Raw genomic sequence first — 15,496 nt, 5'->3', positions numbered from 1 at the left:
TTGCACAAGATTCTGTTGTTTCAAACCTTTTGAGTTGATTTAACTTACACACACACACACACACACATATATATATATATATATATACCAAAAAATTCTCATTGTTATGATCTATATACTTCAACCTGCTATCAAAAGTGACATGCAGCGAGTGCCCTTGGCTGGCTTCTGTTGACATGGAATTGTTTTCTTCCCTTTATCCTTGAGCACAAAGATAACTTGTGAAATTCCTGTTGGCTGCCTTTGAGGGCTTGGCGGTTCAGAGTATAGCTTGGGGACAGCTTGTGACGCAGGTAGTTGAGACCGGTTTGTATTTTTTCTTTGACCAGCAGCAACAGGTGATAACCTCAAGGGAACATAACAATATGCTATATATACTATAGCAAGCATATTGTGGGATAATATATCATTTATGTAAAGCAACATACTAAATTAATCTACGTTCAGTGCAAAATGCATGTACAAATAAACCTGTATGTGTTACAAACGAAACCCCTAAAACAAGACAAGGAGGGCAAATCAGCTTTCATAGTTTCTCATAAGTTTCTTTTCTTTGTTTGTTTGCTGTTTTTTTTTTTTTTGTTTGATGAAGGTCTGATGAAGGTCTGGCTCAAATTAAATCCTTCTAGAACCTCAATTATGTGACTTTCTATCAGATGCCATTTCCTTCTCCTTTACTTATCCTCTGTCTATTCCAGGCCCTAGGAGAGCACTCTTCCAGCCATTTAAGGTCTCATTCCCAGCTGTCCACGGTCTTTGTGTCTTTGACTTTTATGATCACATGAGCACACAAAAGAAGGTGTGAGGCACCTTGCCTCACTTAAGTTTGAAACTAGAGCCAGCAAAGCTATTGGCAGAATTTGTCCTATGTTACTGTGAAAGGTCACTTCTAAGTGGTGTTGAATTTTGACAGGCTTACAGGAGTTGATTGTTCTCCTCCCTTGTCCACTTCTCACTCATTCAGACTATGGACCTCTCTATAGGATCAAGTCCTGAGTACTGCTTGTCTTCAGATGAGGTAGTGACCAGGAAATGCTCTGATGAAATATTGAAAAGGTACTCTTGGCCATTTAAAGATTTTATTATCAACTTTTTGTTTTACTTTATGTAGAACTTCTAATTTCTGATTGTGGAAATGGCAAAAATAGAAAACATTTCTTTTAGACCTAATATGTTCATATTGTCAATGTACTATTTCCTCTTGGAGGACACACCAAGACCAGACTATCTGCTGCCAGTCTGTCAAGTCTGCTTGTATCCTGTGCTCCAAATGGCCCTCCCCAGTCTGGCTCCAAAAAGAGAGTGCTTGTTACAAGAAAGAATGGGCGCTACTACTGATGTGAAGGTTAGTAGTTTTCACTTTTATAGTCTAGTTTTTATTATTTATTTATGTTATTTATTTATGTTAGCCTGTAGTCATATCAAAATGGAAAGAAATAGTCAGAAATAATTTGTTGTGTCTCTGGATAATGTCCAATTTTCTATACCCAAAAGAAGTATTGAGAAGATGGCTTTTATTTATGCAAAAAGAGTAGTCTGTGAGCTTGTTTTGTTAATTATCTATTGTGGGTGCATGTGGAGTAGAAATGTCTCACTGTAGTTCACTTATCAAGCACTGTGTCATTTACAGTTCTGTACATAAGCATATTGTTCTTAGGAGCTTCCTAGAGTAATAATAATGATAATAGTTCAAGACTACATTCATAAAATACTTCTGCATTTTCTAGTTGGTAGTGTCATTTAAGTAAGTGTTATACGAAAAAATGCTTATTTGATTCAATCAACCTGAATTCTGTAGTCCTCTCTTCACATGTCATTAATTATTCTTTTAAAGTCTTCTTCAATGCCATTGTCACCTATTTTAATCTCATTTAAATCCAGAAAACCCAAAAAACATTTTAAAATTTTTTTTAGATGACACACTACAGGGAAATATAAAACATATAAAATGCCTGAAAATCCAAATAAAATGACAAAGCAAACTCTTCTTATCATGTAACATGTAGAGTAAGTTTCATTACTTTCACATGACTTTTTCCAACTGCCTTCTTTATCGTAGTACAAGAAATGGACCCGTGAGCGCCATCTGGTGGTCATTTGATGTTTGACTGACTTCTGATGAATGAGGTATAAAAGCTGCTTAGTAATAATACCTTTGTCTACCTTACAAAATAAAGCACCTTGAGGCGACTGTTGTTGTGATTTGGCACTATATAAATAACATTGACTTTGCATTAATAATAGTCCCAATGGGAAACACTTTGTCATTTATAAGCTACACATAGTTTTCTGCCACACATTTTTATTTCTAAAAGCTCAAAGAAATTGATTTAGTGACCATGGTTTCGAATTTTGCATTCTCTAGTAGTACTGAATACCAAAATGCTTTGTTTATTGTAATGTATTAGTTTTTGTGATATTGTCTGAAGTCACAGTAAGTACAACTGACTTTGTTATCCAAATTTACCAGTTTGTTCCCTTCTTTCATTGGAAAGAAGTGTGAAAGGGAAAACTACTTATTATTATATCTATGGGGAAATTCAGTCAAATTACTGATACATTCGTTATAATGCAATTATTTAATATCAGTAATAGACATTTAAAGCATAACACTTTTAATTTGTCTTTGTTGCTATCCTTTTAATTATTTTTTATCTTATTTTTCTACTAGTTTGGTTTGGATTTTATATTTATTTGTTTTGTAAAAACAAGTTCTCACCAGTATAAACAGCAAACACGTTTGTCAATGAAACTCACAACACTGTTTGAGATGCTCATTAAATTTATTCTACTAAACAAAAACACATGCATAGGGAGACTTCATTGCAGGACCAAGAGGTGTCTCAGAAATGATCATTTCAAGGTGAACTTCATTCTTCATCAAGTCCTTTCTGAAACAAGAAAGTGGGGGGAAAGAGGATCATTAGTGAGCTTTTTTTATTTGAAAAGAAGAGCTGGATTGTAAATGAAGTGAAAACAGTCATTGCTTACTCTACAGTGATTCTGCAGTAAGATTACAATACATGCTTTCACTTTTATTTTTCTCAATGATACTTGAGATAAAAAGCTAGAATTTGTGTTGGTGATCTGTGAGCAGGATGCTAAGAGTCCTACTATTCCAGACTAACACTTTTTTTAAACATGTACACATACAAACCTTTGATCCCACATCACGGCTTTTGGCGCGTAGTTTGTTGACCTGAGACTCGGCAATGTCAGCTCTTTCCTCAGCTTCATCGAGCTCATGTTGAAGTTTGCGGAACTTGGTAAGATTACTGTTGGCCTGTTCCTCCTGTAGAGTAGAAACACAATATTGTTTGTAAAGAAAATATTAGGTCAGTGGTCAGATGTAAGGGCGGTATTTAAAATCTGTATAACTTACAGCTTCCTCTGCAACTTTCTTGTAGGACTTGACCTTTAGCTGCAGCTTGTCCACCAAATCTTGAAGACGTGCTAGATTTTTGCGATCTTCTTCGGTCTAATTAGTACAAATTTTTAAATAGTTTTGTTTCTGAGTATAATTTCCATCAGACAAGCTAACTTTGGTTCAGAATTAAACTTACCTGATAAGTAAGCTCCTTGATACGCCTTTCATACTTTCTTACTCCCTTCACAGCATCGCTGGCCTTTTTCTGCTCATTTTCCACCTCATTTTCAAGTTCCTTGACCTACAGAATTCAGATATCACAAAAAACTCAGATAACATCAGTTAAATTTAGACCAGCTATTTATCTGACATATAGATGCTGTAGTCAAAGAGATTATAGGGAGAGACTGAAGTGCTATACCCACCCTGGCCTCGAGCTTCTGCACCTGCTTCTTGCCTCCCTTCATGGCGATCTGCTCAGCTTCATCCAGGCGGTGCTGCAGGTCTTTGATGGTTTGCTCCATGTTCTTCTTCATCCGCTCCAGATGAGCGCTGGTGTCCTGCTCTTTCTTCAGTTCCTCTGCCATCATGGCAGCATCAGTGATGGCCTTCTTGGCCTTCTCCTCAGCATTTCTGCATTCCTGAGCTGCATCTTCTACTTCTGTCTGAAGCTGGGAGGTGTCAGCTTCTAACTTCTTTTTCTGATTTATCAAACTTGTGTTCTGTTTTGAGAAAATACACATTTATCAGTATGACAATTGCTTACACAATTGAACAGAAATATATCACAAAGACAACCTTTGTATCTTACCTGTGAGTGCAGTAGCTGCACTCTCTCACTGACATCCAGCAGCTCTTGCTCTGCAAGTTTGCGGCTTCTCTCCGTTTGCTCCAGAGCTGCTCTCAGCTCCTCCAGTTCAGCCTGAAGAAGGTTGTTGCGTCGCTCAACAATGGCAATGTTTTCCTTCATATCGTCACTGGCTCGCAGAGAGTCGTCCAGCTGAAGTTGAGTATCCTTGAAGATAAAACCCCCCCAAATTTTAACTTATGTTTCACTTTGGTTTTGTTTTTTGTTTCAAAGAAGTAGAACTGCTCGTTTATTCAGACCTTCAGATGTGCATGGACGGCCTTAAGTTGTTTCTGGGCCTCAGCTGCCTGCCTGTTAGCCTGGCTTAGCTGGATCTCCATCTCATTGAGGTCTCCCTCCATCTTCTTTTTCAGACGCAGAGCCTCATTCCTGCTGCGAGTCTCAGCCTCAGAGAGCTTTGAAGAGTATCCACAGTTCGCTGGTGGTTTCTTTTCGATTGCTCCATTTCTTCATCTTTCTCAGCTAGCTTGCGCTCAATGTCAGCCTTTACTTGGTTAAACTCAAGTTGGGCTCTGAGAATCTTCCCTTCCTCATGCTCCAGTGTGGCCTGTCACAAATAAAAATTAGACACAATGACTACATAACTTGTAATTAATTAATACTCACAACCTAAAATCTTTCAAATTTGAAAAAGGCCACTATGCAGCAGCTTACCTCTGCTTCCTCCAGAGCTGTCTGTATCTCAGACTTCTCTTGTTCCAACTGCTTTCGAATCTTCTCAAGCTCATGAATATTCTTTCCACCCTCGCTAATTTGTTCAGTGAGGTCAGATATTTCCTCTGAAGGTATATTGTAAAAATAAATGCTGTTATACTATGAACAAACTATTCACGTATGATTTTAATGGGTAATTAAGTCACCTTGTAAGTTCTTGTTCTCTCTCTTCATGGTCTCCAAATGTTCAAGAGATTCTTCATAGGAGTTCTTCAGTTTGAAGAGCTCAGTGCTCAGAGACCTGGCATCTTTCTGAGAGCTCTCCAGCTCTGTTTGAGACTCCTCGTACTTCTGTTTCCACTCTGCCAAGACCTACAAGAAAGTTTTCATTTTAGACAAAAGATTGACCTTCCGCTTCAGTGAAATAGTAAGTGCCGGATGAAAACCTTGTCAAAGTTTCTTTGTTTCTTGTCCAGAGCAGCAGCAGCAGCATTAGACCTCTCTACATCCACCATGAGATCTTCAATCTCATTCTGCAGCCTGTGTTTGGTCTTCTCCAGAGAGGAACATTTAGCATTCACTGCTTCAACAGCCTCCTCAGCCTCCTGCAGACGCTGAGTCAGCTTCTTTCTAGGTTATGAAAATATTTATTTGTGGTTAAACGCTCTTTACCTTTGCTGAGTAAGTGGACTTAGTGTATTTAACTTACTTGGCCTCTTCTAGTTCTTCAGTCCTCTGGATGGCATCAGTTTCATACTTGGTTCTCCACTGAGCCACCTCAGAGTTGGCCTTGGACATGCCACGCTGCAGTTCAGCTTTAGCCTCCTGCTCCTCCTCATACTGCTCCCTCAGTAGGTCACAGTCATGGCGAGCAGACTGCACTGCATGAGCTAATGCATTCTTGGCCTAAAAGAAAGTGTATCTTTATGCACTGAGTGTACCAATAGTCTCTACCTAATGAGGTTACACTGACGATTATTTGCTACCTTGACTTCTTCCTCCAGTTGTCTTTTCAGGTCTTCAATTTGCTGAGTGTAGGACTGTTTTCCTCTCGTGAGTTGAGACACCAGGGAATCCTTTTCCTCAAGCTGCCTCAAAAAGTTCACCTTATTTATGCATAAGATTAAATTCAGTATTGCACACTGGTATGACTAAAATATGCTGTTCAAATCTAATGCATACCGTTCTCAGTTTGAAGCTTTGCTTTCTGCATGGTGAAGTCATTGATGGCACGCTGTCCCTCTTCTGATTTTGTTTTATATTCATTCATCTGGTCTTCCAGAGACCTGCACATTTTCTCCAAGTTGTTCTGTGAACAAAAAGCAGTAGATGGCCAATCATGTTGATGATTATAAAATTAATGTTTGATTTGGCAATGAGAACAAACCCTAATACCTGAAAGTAACTTACCTTTGCCTTGACAATTTGTTCCATATTGGAGACCACATCATCCAGCTCCAGTCTGAGCTCACTCTTCTCCTTCTCCAGTTTCTGCTTGACTCTCTGCAGGTTGTCAATCTGCTCTCCCAGCTCAGCAACACTGTCGGCTTGTTTCTTCCTGAGTGTGGCAGTAGTGGCTTCATGGTGCAGAGTGGCCTCTTCAAGGTCTCTGCGCAGTTTCTGGAACTCGGCCTCCCTCTTCTTATTCATCTCAATCTGGGCAGCTGTCGCTCCTCCAGCCTCCTCCAACCTCTCACTGATCTCCTCCAGCTCTCTGGCCAGGTCAGATCTCTGCTTCTCCACCTTGGCTCGAGCAGCTCTCTCTGCTTCAAGCTCTTCCTCCAGCTCCTCAATACGAGCCTAGACCAGAGTCAAAGCAAACCCTGCCATGAAATTTTGTTGCTCTAAGTTACTTTTCACCACTTTTCACACTTTGTTGTATTCTTTTATCACCTGCAACTCCTTCAGTTTTTTCTGGAGCTGGGCACTCATTACTTGTTCATCTTCTATTTTACAGTTCAGTTGACTAATCTCAAAATCTTTCCTGTGGATGGAAAAAATATATTTTATATAGGGTGGTACAAAATTTAGAACTTTGTTATGAAAAACTGTGTTAGAAGTTCAGTTCTTAATTCTTACTTTTTCAGCCTCTCTTCGAGCTGCTGCTTATCATTTTCCAGGTCCATGATACTTTCTTGAGCTAACTTGAGGTCTCCTTCAAGCTTCCTCTTTGCTCGCTCAAGGTCCATACGGACTTTCTTTTCTTGCTCTAAAGACCCCTCAAGCTGTGGGCAAATACAGTAAATATATATAAAATGTAAATATGTAAATAAGTATTATTATTTTAAAGTCTAATTTTTTAAGTTCTTACATCATCCACTTGCTGCTCCAGCTTAGTCTTGGCCTTGGTCAGAGTGTTGACTTTGTCTTCCTCACTCTGCAGGTCATCCAGAGTTTGCTGATGAGCTTCCTGTAAAGCTTTCTTTTCCTTGGTCAGCTTGGCAATGATCTCATCCTGAGCAGCCATCTCTTCAACAAGGTTCTTGACCTGTTGTAAGTAAATGATGGTATTACAAATTCTGCGCAGAGTTTAGAAACATGACTCTTTTTCATACCCTTGTTTTCAGAAATAGAAATATCAAATTAGTCGTACCTTGTTCTCAGTGGCATGCTTCTCTTTCTCCACTTTAGCTAGAGTTAACTCTAAGTCATCAATGTCTTTCTTCAGCTCGGAGCACTCGTCCTCCAGCTTCCTCTTCTTAGCAGTCAGTTCTGCATTCATCTCCTCCTCATCCTCCAGCCTCTCTGTCAGCTCTTTGATTTTGGCCTCCAGCTGAATTTTGCTCTTGATCAGCCCCTCACATCGTTCTTCAGCATCACATAGATTGTCTTGTTCCTGAAGATAAAAAGTATGACATACAAATTGAGCCGACAAACACACACAATACATGTGATGTTGATATTTGTTGTCATACTGTAAGAAACAGTCCTTTAACTTACAGCCTGAACTTGGAGCTGCAGGTCATTCTTTTCTTGGAGAAGAGTCACCATTTTCTCTTCGAGTTCTTTCCTGCGGGCTTCTGATTTTGCATAAGCCTCTTTCAGTTTGGCAAACTCTTCCTTCATGTTGGCCATCTCTTTCTCAGTCTCTGCTGACTTCAGCAGAGGTTTGATCTTGAAGAACATCTTCATCCAGGGCCAATTTTTGACCCCCATGAAGGCACGGATGTTCCACTGGATCACAAGAAGAGCATCCCTGCAGACATTTGACTTGTAAAAAATACTGTAGTAATCCAGACTCTGCTTATTTAATGTCAATGAATCTTTTTTTCAGTCTTCGATTTGCGAATGTGAAAGTATCCATTATATCTAAATAAACCTGAAAATATTAATTGTCAGTGTAAATTGTTAAATGTTGCCATTGTTGTACTTAAATTTGTAAACCTTGCCTTAAACTGCCTGTTTAGATATTCTTTTGTTCATCTCCCCGGCCTGTTGAATGGTGGGGAGGCTATAATGTTTAACCGCAGGCACATTCCATGTGAGATTCTGTGAAGGAGGTTCACTCCCATTTAGGGGCTCGCCTATGCTTGTATATGGAGAACCATTAAAGTTAGGCCATATACGGGTGTGGGGAGATGGCCTTTGGGTAACTAGGAAATGTGGTTAAACAGTTGTAAGCATATATTGTGTGGCGGGAAGTCATGTATACAGACACACACACACACACACACACACACACACACACACACACACACACACACACACACACACACACACACAGTGTTTTAACCTTTTGTGACCTTACAATGGGTGGTGCTTATATTCACTGAATAAAAGGCTGCAGGGAAGGCTGTTTCTTTGAAGTTGGCTGGGAAACAGGTGAGGAGCGTTCAGCTCCAAGAGCCTGGTTCCAACCAGCCTTCCCTTGCTAGCAAGTAAAAACCGGTTAAGTTGTTGTCATGCTTTCTTCATGGGTGATGAATCTCTGAACTAGCTGGCCTGCTGAAGCGCAGACCCAACATTAATGAATAAATAAATGACGTTCTTTATTAAATTTTTCCCCTTTATGAATATGTTTTCAGTGTTCCAAGGAAAATACAATAGCTTGTGAGGATAGTGTAAGGTATTGAGAATATAATACAGTGTCAGTGGACTTTTACACCAAACTCATTTGGTTCAAACCTTTGGACTTCACCTGATCCTAAAAGTAATGTTGTGAAACCTCCTCAGAACTAAAGACCATAGCACACAACCTTGCGGTGTTTTTGACTTTCAGTTAATAAAAGGAAGATGAATTCTACCTTTAGTAAAATGTTTTGTCATTGTTTTTATATTCCATTTTCCTGTAACTTTTGAGTTGATTTGAAATCGGAGTTTCATTGTGCCAAATACCTGCGTTCAACAATCTTCTGAAATTCAATTCTTGCCAGAACACCTCGAGATCTTGCTTGGATCCTCGTGATGATTAGAGCTAAACGGTCATCTCGCATCTCCTCCAGCAGTCCAAGCAACCCAGCTTTGAAGAATACCTAAGATCAAGAAACCCATGTTGAAGGCACTTTTTTGTGTGTGTTAGAAGTACTCTTGACCACTTCATTACCATCAAGAACATGATAACACCAAGAATAACAGCATATGCCAAAATTTGTTCTATCAGTACTGACCTTGGTGTGACCCAGTTTGTACTGGTTGTGGTCTATATCCAAAGAGCCCAAAAGCTTCTCTGAAGCCTTTTTGTTATCGATGAACTGTCCTTCAGGAATAGCACTTGGGTTTAAAATGCGATACCTGGAAAAAAACAAGTGAGCATTTCAACTTTGTTTTATATTACATAAAATGTCAAACCACAAAAACACACCAGAATGGATAACTAAGAAATTTGATGTTGCTTTATCTTTATATTTTCCAACTATCGATGTATCTAACAGACACCTCTGCTTGAAATCTCCATAGAGGATCCTGTTGGGGAAACCCTTTCTGCAGATCCTGATGCCTTCCAGCACACCGTTACAGCGCAGCTGGTGCATCACCAGAGGGTTCTCCATGGCCCCTGGAGTCTTGGTCTCATTGGGGATGATGCAGCGTACAAAGTGAGGGTGAGTTGACCTCAAGTTGGTCATCAGCTTGTTCAGGTTCTCCTGATAGCACATCATAGAGAAAAGAATTGCCATTGTCCTTCAAAATACATTACAATTCCAAAGGTCCTAAATTCAGGAATAATGTTTCTATTAACCAGTTTATAATATGTAAAATTATACTGATATTACCCTGTGCAAAGCTGATACAGTTTGGAAGGAAGAACCTTTCTTCTTGCTTCCACCTTTGCCCTTCCCACCAGATTCCTGAGCTAAAACAACAAATACAATTACAGCTGTAAATTTTAAATTGTGGTAAGATACATTTGTTGTTTGTGGGAAAGTGGGCAGGGGAGGGTTGGGCCAGTAGCTTATTACATGATGCTTTAATAATCACTTGTAAACTAAGATGCTAGTAATTTTTTAAAACAAACCTGAGTCAGCTCCTGCATAATTTGCAAAGAGAGCTGCAAGCAGTTTGACGGTAGACTTTTGGTACAATGTCACAACAGTCTCATTCAGAGGATCCTTGTTCTTCACCAACCAGTTGTTGATATTATAATCAACAGTTCCAGCGTAGTGCATCAGGGCAAAGTGAGCCTCTGGTTTTCCTTTGACAACTCTGGGCTTCTGGAAGTTGCTGGATTTTCCCAGGTGGTTGTCGTAGAGCTTAGCTTTAAAGGTGGCATCACTGGCTTTGGGGAACATGCACTCCTCTTCAAGGATGGACATGATACCCATGGGCTAAAGGGACAGAAAGTATAAGTGTTTGTTAAAGACTATATTTGTATTAGTTTTAGCTGAACATGTAATTGTACAGTGTTTCACCTTTTCAATCAGGTCGATACAGGCCTGCAGATCCATGCCAAAGTCAATGAAAGTCCATTCAATGCCCTCTTTCTTGTACTCTTCCTGCTCCAGTACAAACATGTGGTGGTTGAAAAACTGTTGCAGTTTTTCGTTGGTGAAGTTGATGCACAGCTGCTCAAAGGTGTTGAACTGAAGCCAGACGGACAACAGTATGATCAGGATTTAAAATGTATTTTACATCCAGGACTACCATATAAGAAGAATTTAATGTTTCCAAACTCACATCAAAGATCTCAAATCCAGCAATGTCAAGAACGCCAATAAAATACTGGCGAGGTTGTTTGGTGTCCAGGGACTGGTTGATTCTCATTACCATCCACAGAAACATCCTCTCATACACTGCCTTTGACAGTGCACCGATAGCATAGTTCACCTAACAAGGAAATGCATAAAAATAAACCTTGATCAAGTTTAGGGAATTATTTTGGAATTATCGAAAAGTTTCATATTATCTCACCTGGGCGACATTCTGTCCTTTGGTGACCCACTCGTTTCCTACTTTGACTCTTGGGTGACAGAGACCTTTGATGAGGTCAGCAGAGTTCAGGCCCATCAGATAAGCTGCTTTGTCAGCATCTGTGGCAAAATAGCAGTTTTGATTTAAAGTTATCAGTGCCCACAGAGATCCTCACTGACTGTAGTTTGTCAATAGTCTTCTCTCACCTTCAGTACCATCGGCCTCTGCCTGCTCTTCCCTTTGCTTCTGTTTAAACTTCATGTTGCCATAGTGCATGATTGCACCAGTAAGCTTGTAAATACTGTTCTTCTCTTCTTGAGTGAAGCCCAGAACATCAAAGGCTTCCTGAGGGAAATCCAAAACATAAATATTTCTATTTTCTTTTTTGTTTTATTAAATGAATTTTTGACTAAAATTGCTGCAGTGAATCTGAGATTCATCTCACATCAGTGGCCATCAGCTCTTCAGAATCATTGATAGAGGCTACTGTTGTCTCTCCTTGGGAGATGAAGGCGTAGTCATAAGGGTTGTTGGTGATGAGCAGCATTTCTAAGGAGAAAGAAAAATATAAAATTACAAAATGTCTAGCTGTTTTCCATATAGTGATAGTTCTTAAGGTTAATGACTGTGTACCCAGAAGTTCAGGCTTTATCTGAGACAGGATCTGGTAGAAAATGTGGTAGTCCCTCTCAGCTTTGAGCTGGAAGGTCACACGAGACTTTTCTAGAAGGTCTGTAAGAGAAATCAATTATTTGTAACTTACCTGGTATACAGATAAGTTGCATGTAATAGTTAAGTCTACCTTCAGATTTTCCATATAAACACAATTACTTACAAGTTTCAATGTCAGCAGAGGCCAGCTTTCCTCGGTTGTCAAAGTGAATACGGATGAATTTCCCCTGTTAGGTAGAAAAAAGCTGATTTTAGTTTTGTTTATTCTGTTCCACTTAGGTATTGTCATTTATCATCATATAGCCATGCACAGGGTTGGTGTGACAAAGGAGAATACTAGGGATAGAGTGAAGTTGAGGCAGATATTCCACTGTGGGAACCCCTAAAGGGAGTAGCTAGAAGAAGAAGATGGAGATGATAAAGGGAAAGAAGAATCTAAAGATTCTCACAAATCTGGAGGAGTTGTCATTCCTGATGGTCTTGGCATTGCCAAAGGCCTCTAGAGCAGGGTTAGCCTGGATGATTTGATCTTCAAGGGTTCCCTGATTTAGTTAAACAAAAAAGAACCTTGAAAAACAGCAATATTTTGACTATATTGTGTTTGTGTAACATTAAGAAAATCTTGTCTCATAAGAACCTTTTTCTCTGCAGCCGGATCTTTCTTCCCAGCGCTTGGGACAGCAGCAATGCTGGCAAAGTACTGAATGACACGCTTGGTGTTGACAGTCTTTCCAGCTCCAGATTCTCCACTGAGTGGAAAAAAGACATACATTTCAAGACCAAGAAGTATAACTCTTAACTGCTGAAAAGACCCTTGTTGGTAAAGTCACTTACGTGATAAGGATTGACTGGTTTTCTCTGTCTGTCAGCAAGAGAATATCAGAAAATCAGGGAAAATGCAATGATGTCCAAACAAAATGTCAATCAAGATGAATACTAAAAGGGATAGTTGTACCTGCCAGCATGTACTGGTAGGCATTGTCAGAGATGGAGAAGATATGAGGAGGAGCTTCACTCCTCTTTTTTCCTCTGTAGGCAGCGACCACCTCCTGGTTGTAGACTGGCAGCCACTTGTAGGGATTGACAGTCACACAGAACAACCCAGAGTAGGTCTAGTAGGTGGTGAAAAGATGAGAGCAAAGTGTTAAATATGTAGAATTTGTGGGAGGGCAGTTAGCGTGTTGTGCTGTCAGCTCACGTAGATCATCCATGCTGCATAACGCTCTTTGAGGTTAAACAGCACAGCTGGTTCATGGAGGAAGGTGAACATCGCCATGTCTTCAATCTTATCAAATTTTGGCGGGTTCTGAGGGTGCACATCGCACTCCTTTACGGTCACAGTCTACAAATGGAAATCAAACAGTTTACAGCCATGTTAACCAAAACAGAACCAAAGTCCTTTGTAGACACATGTACACACTTATGCAGAACCTAAACTTTATTCACCTTTCCAAATTCAGTTTCAGCAGTGACTTTGTCGCCATCGCGGCTAGTGATGGTTGCTTTAACATACTCAACTTCAGGGTCAGGAACGAAGCACTCTTTCTTCATATCAAATGGGCGAGTCTGGGCCTCCAGACGCTCCTTATCTGACTTTCTCAGGTAAGGAGCCGCCGCCCCAAACTCTTTCATGGCAGCATCCCCCATATTTCAACCTGTTACAAATGTGAATGTTAGTCTCTAACAATGAATGCAAGCTAGAGTCATTCATTGCCGATTATTAACGGTGTGAACTGCAGTCGTTTAGCCATCAGTTACCAGGTAAAGTGCGAAAAGATACAGCAATAAGCTAAAACATCAAAACAGAAGAACAGCAATCATCTCATTACAATGCAGTGTTCTGCTGCAAAATCTTGGATTATGACATTCATGTGAGTGTCACAAGTACCACTCTCATAACTGTTGTTGCAGACCAAGAATTCCACTCGCCCACCCACTCATGACAATACAGGCTTTCCCCAGCATCCACAAGCACTTTAACTTTAGGTGTTGATGCATCCTTCAAACACCCAAGATTAGAATCTGATGGAGCAGTCACAGAATGCTCTGACACAATCCAGGGAGTCCTCACACCTCTACCCAGGACCCAGAGGATCTACTCATGACGTCACAGCGCCACACACCACACCCCCAGAAGTCTCATGTCCCTCCCCATAGTGATTTTAGCAGTGCAGAGTTGGCATACACATTAGGCAGGCAGTTTAACTGTTTTGGGTTACTGGTGTAAATAGTAATGACACTAGGATTTTTTTATTGTTGCGACAGTCTGGTGTCAGTCAAAAACTAATATGTACAGAGGCAAAAGACTTTCAGTCAGTTTTACTTCCACTGCCGAATTACAAAATCACAGCTTTGCCTCAAGCTACCGTACAATCTTTACACCATTCAAAACTCATGTTCCAATACTTTGAATTTCAATACAGAATTCTGCCATAAAAACTATGATGAGAATAGACTGGCCACTTACTTAGAGTATTAACAATAAAACTTGCGCATTTCTAGTTAAACCGCAGAAATGTAAGTCCTAACTGAAGGTAGCTCCTTTTTAACTCAAACCAAGCACAGCTTTTACCTAGGGTGGGTTGGATTCCAAAAGAAGAGCAGGATCCGTCAGGACTTGCTGTTAAAACCAGAAGAAAAAGCAAAACAAGAAAAATTCCATTACCACTACCACACAGCGTCATCATTTATTACCCCACACTAATACGATTTACATGTAAAGTATGTTCCTAAAATGTTGACCTTCTATTCTGAACATTAAATTATATGTAAATGTTTTGCTTACCTTTGACTCTAAACCTTCAATCAAGTGAAGTGATGAGCCCTGCAGCTGATATCTGCCCTTCGTCCTTTAATAAAGGTTCTTTATCCACCAAATATGGCCTGAATTTTTGGAGAAAGGTTACATATTAAAAAAGCATTCTCCTAATTGGGTAAGTTGTACTGCTGCTATTTGTTGCGTTCACCTTGTGACAAGCATGGCGAGAACAATACAGGACAAAGAAAGGGGAGGGCAAGAGGTGGGGATCAGGGACAGGCTTGATATCAAGTGACTCTTATTTTATTCATTTAATTCGTAACGGGTAACTTTATATATTGTTTGTAATACTGATGAAATTCAATTTAATATTTCAAGTCATATTTACAATCTTAATATTTATATTTGTCTGGGTTTTACTTACTAGAATATTCCACATGTATTCAGTATGCCTGAAGAATCTTCAGCCTCTGTTGTATAAAGTCATTATTGTCACATGGTGTTGGTTGTTCGCTTACAGCAGCTGATAATCTTTCTTGATTACAATTTGCATACAAGGCAAAGCAACAAAACCAAGAGCAAATGGTCTGTTTAGATTCAGGGGTTATGACAAAAAATAATAATTCATAATTCATTCAAAACCTGGTTACAAACAGTAACTTTGATTTTACTTCTTCTCCTATTAGCACTGGTCAATTCAATGCCCCTTTTCCAAATTCCAAACAAAGTGGACAAGCAAAATAATATGACTAATTTGCTCCTAAATATTGTACTCGTTGAACAGCTTTGGCCTCATTGCTCATGCTAAGATGTTTAATCAGAAAGGCAAACT

At 39.7% G+C, this 15,496-nt stretch overlaps 1 long non-coding RNA gene and 1 pseudogene across 1 annotated transcript; one reads left to right on the top strand and one right to left on the bottom strand.

Annotated features, from left to right (window-relative positions):
- The first annotated feature begins 981 nt into the window (after positions 1-981).
- LOC120434497 lies at positions 982-2,118 on the top strand. The gene is made up of 3 exons (XR_005609123.1): positions 982-1,056; positions 1,208-1,345; positions 2,060-2,118. It is a non-coding gene; the product is annotated as an uncharacterized LOC120434497 (long non-coding RNA).
- A 646-nt stretch (positions 2,119-2,764) lies between these two features.
- On the bottom strand, positions 2,765-14,741 carry LOC116313225 (annotated as a pseudogene).
- Between the last annotated feature and the right edge of the window lie 755 nt (positions 14,742-15,496).

This window comes from Oreochromis aureus, linkage group 18 (assembly GCF_013358895.1).
Source record: "Oreochromis aureus strain Israel breed Guangdong linkage group 18, ZZ_aureus, whole genome shotgun sequence".
NCBI classification, from domain to species: Eukaryota; Metazoa; Chordata; class Actinopteri; order Cichliformes; family Cichlidae; genus Oreochromis; species Oreochromis aureus.
Note: the sequence above shows the minus strand (reverse complement) of the source record. Positions and strands in the feature narration are given on the sequence as shown.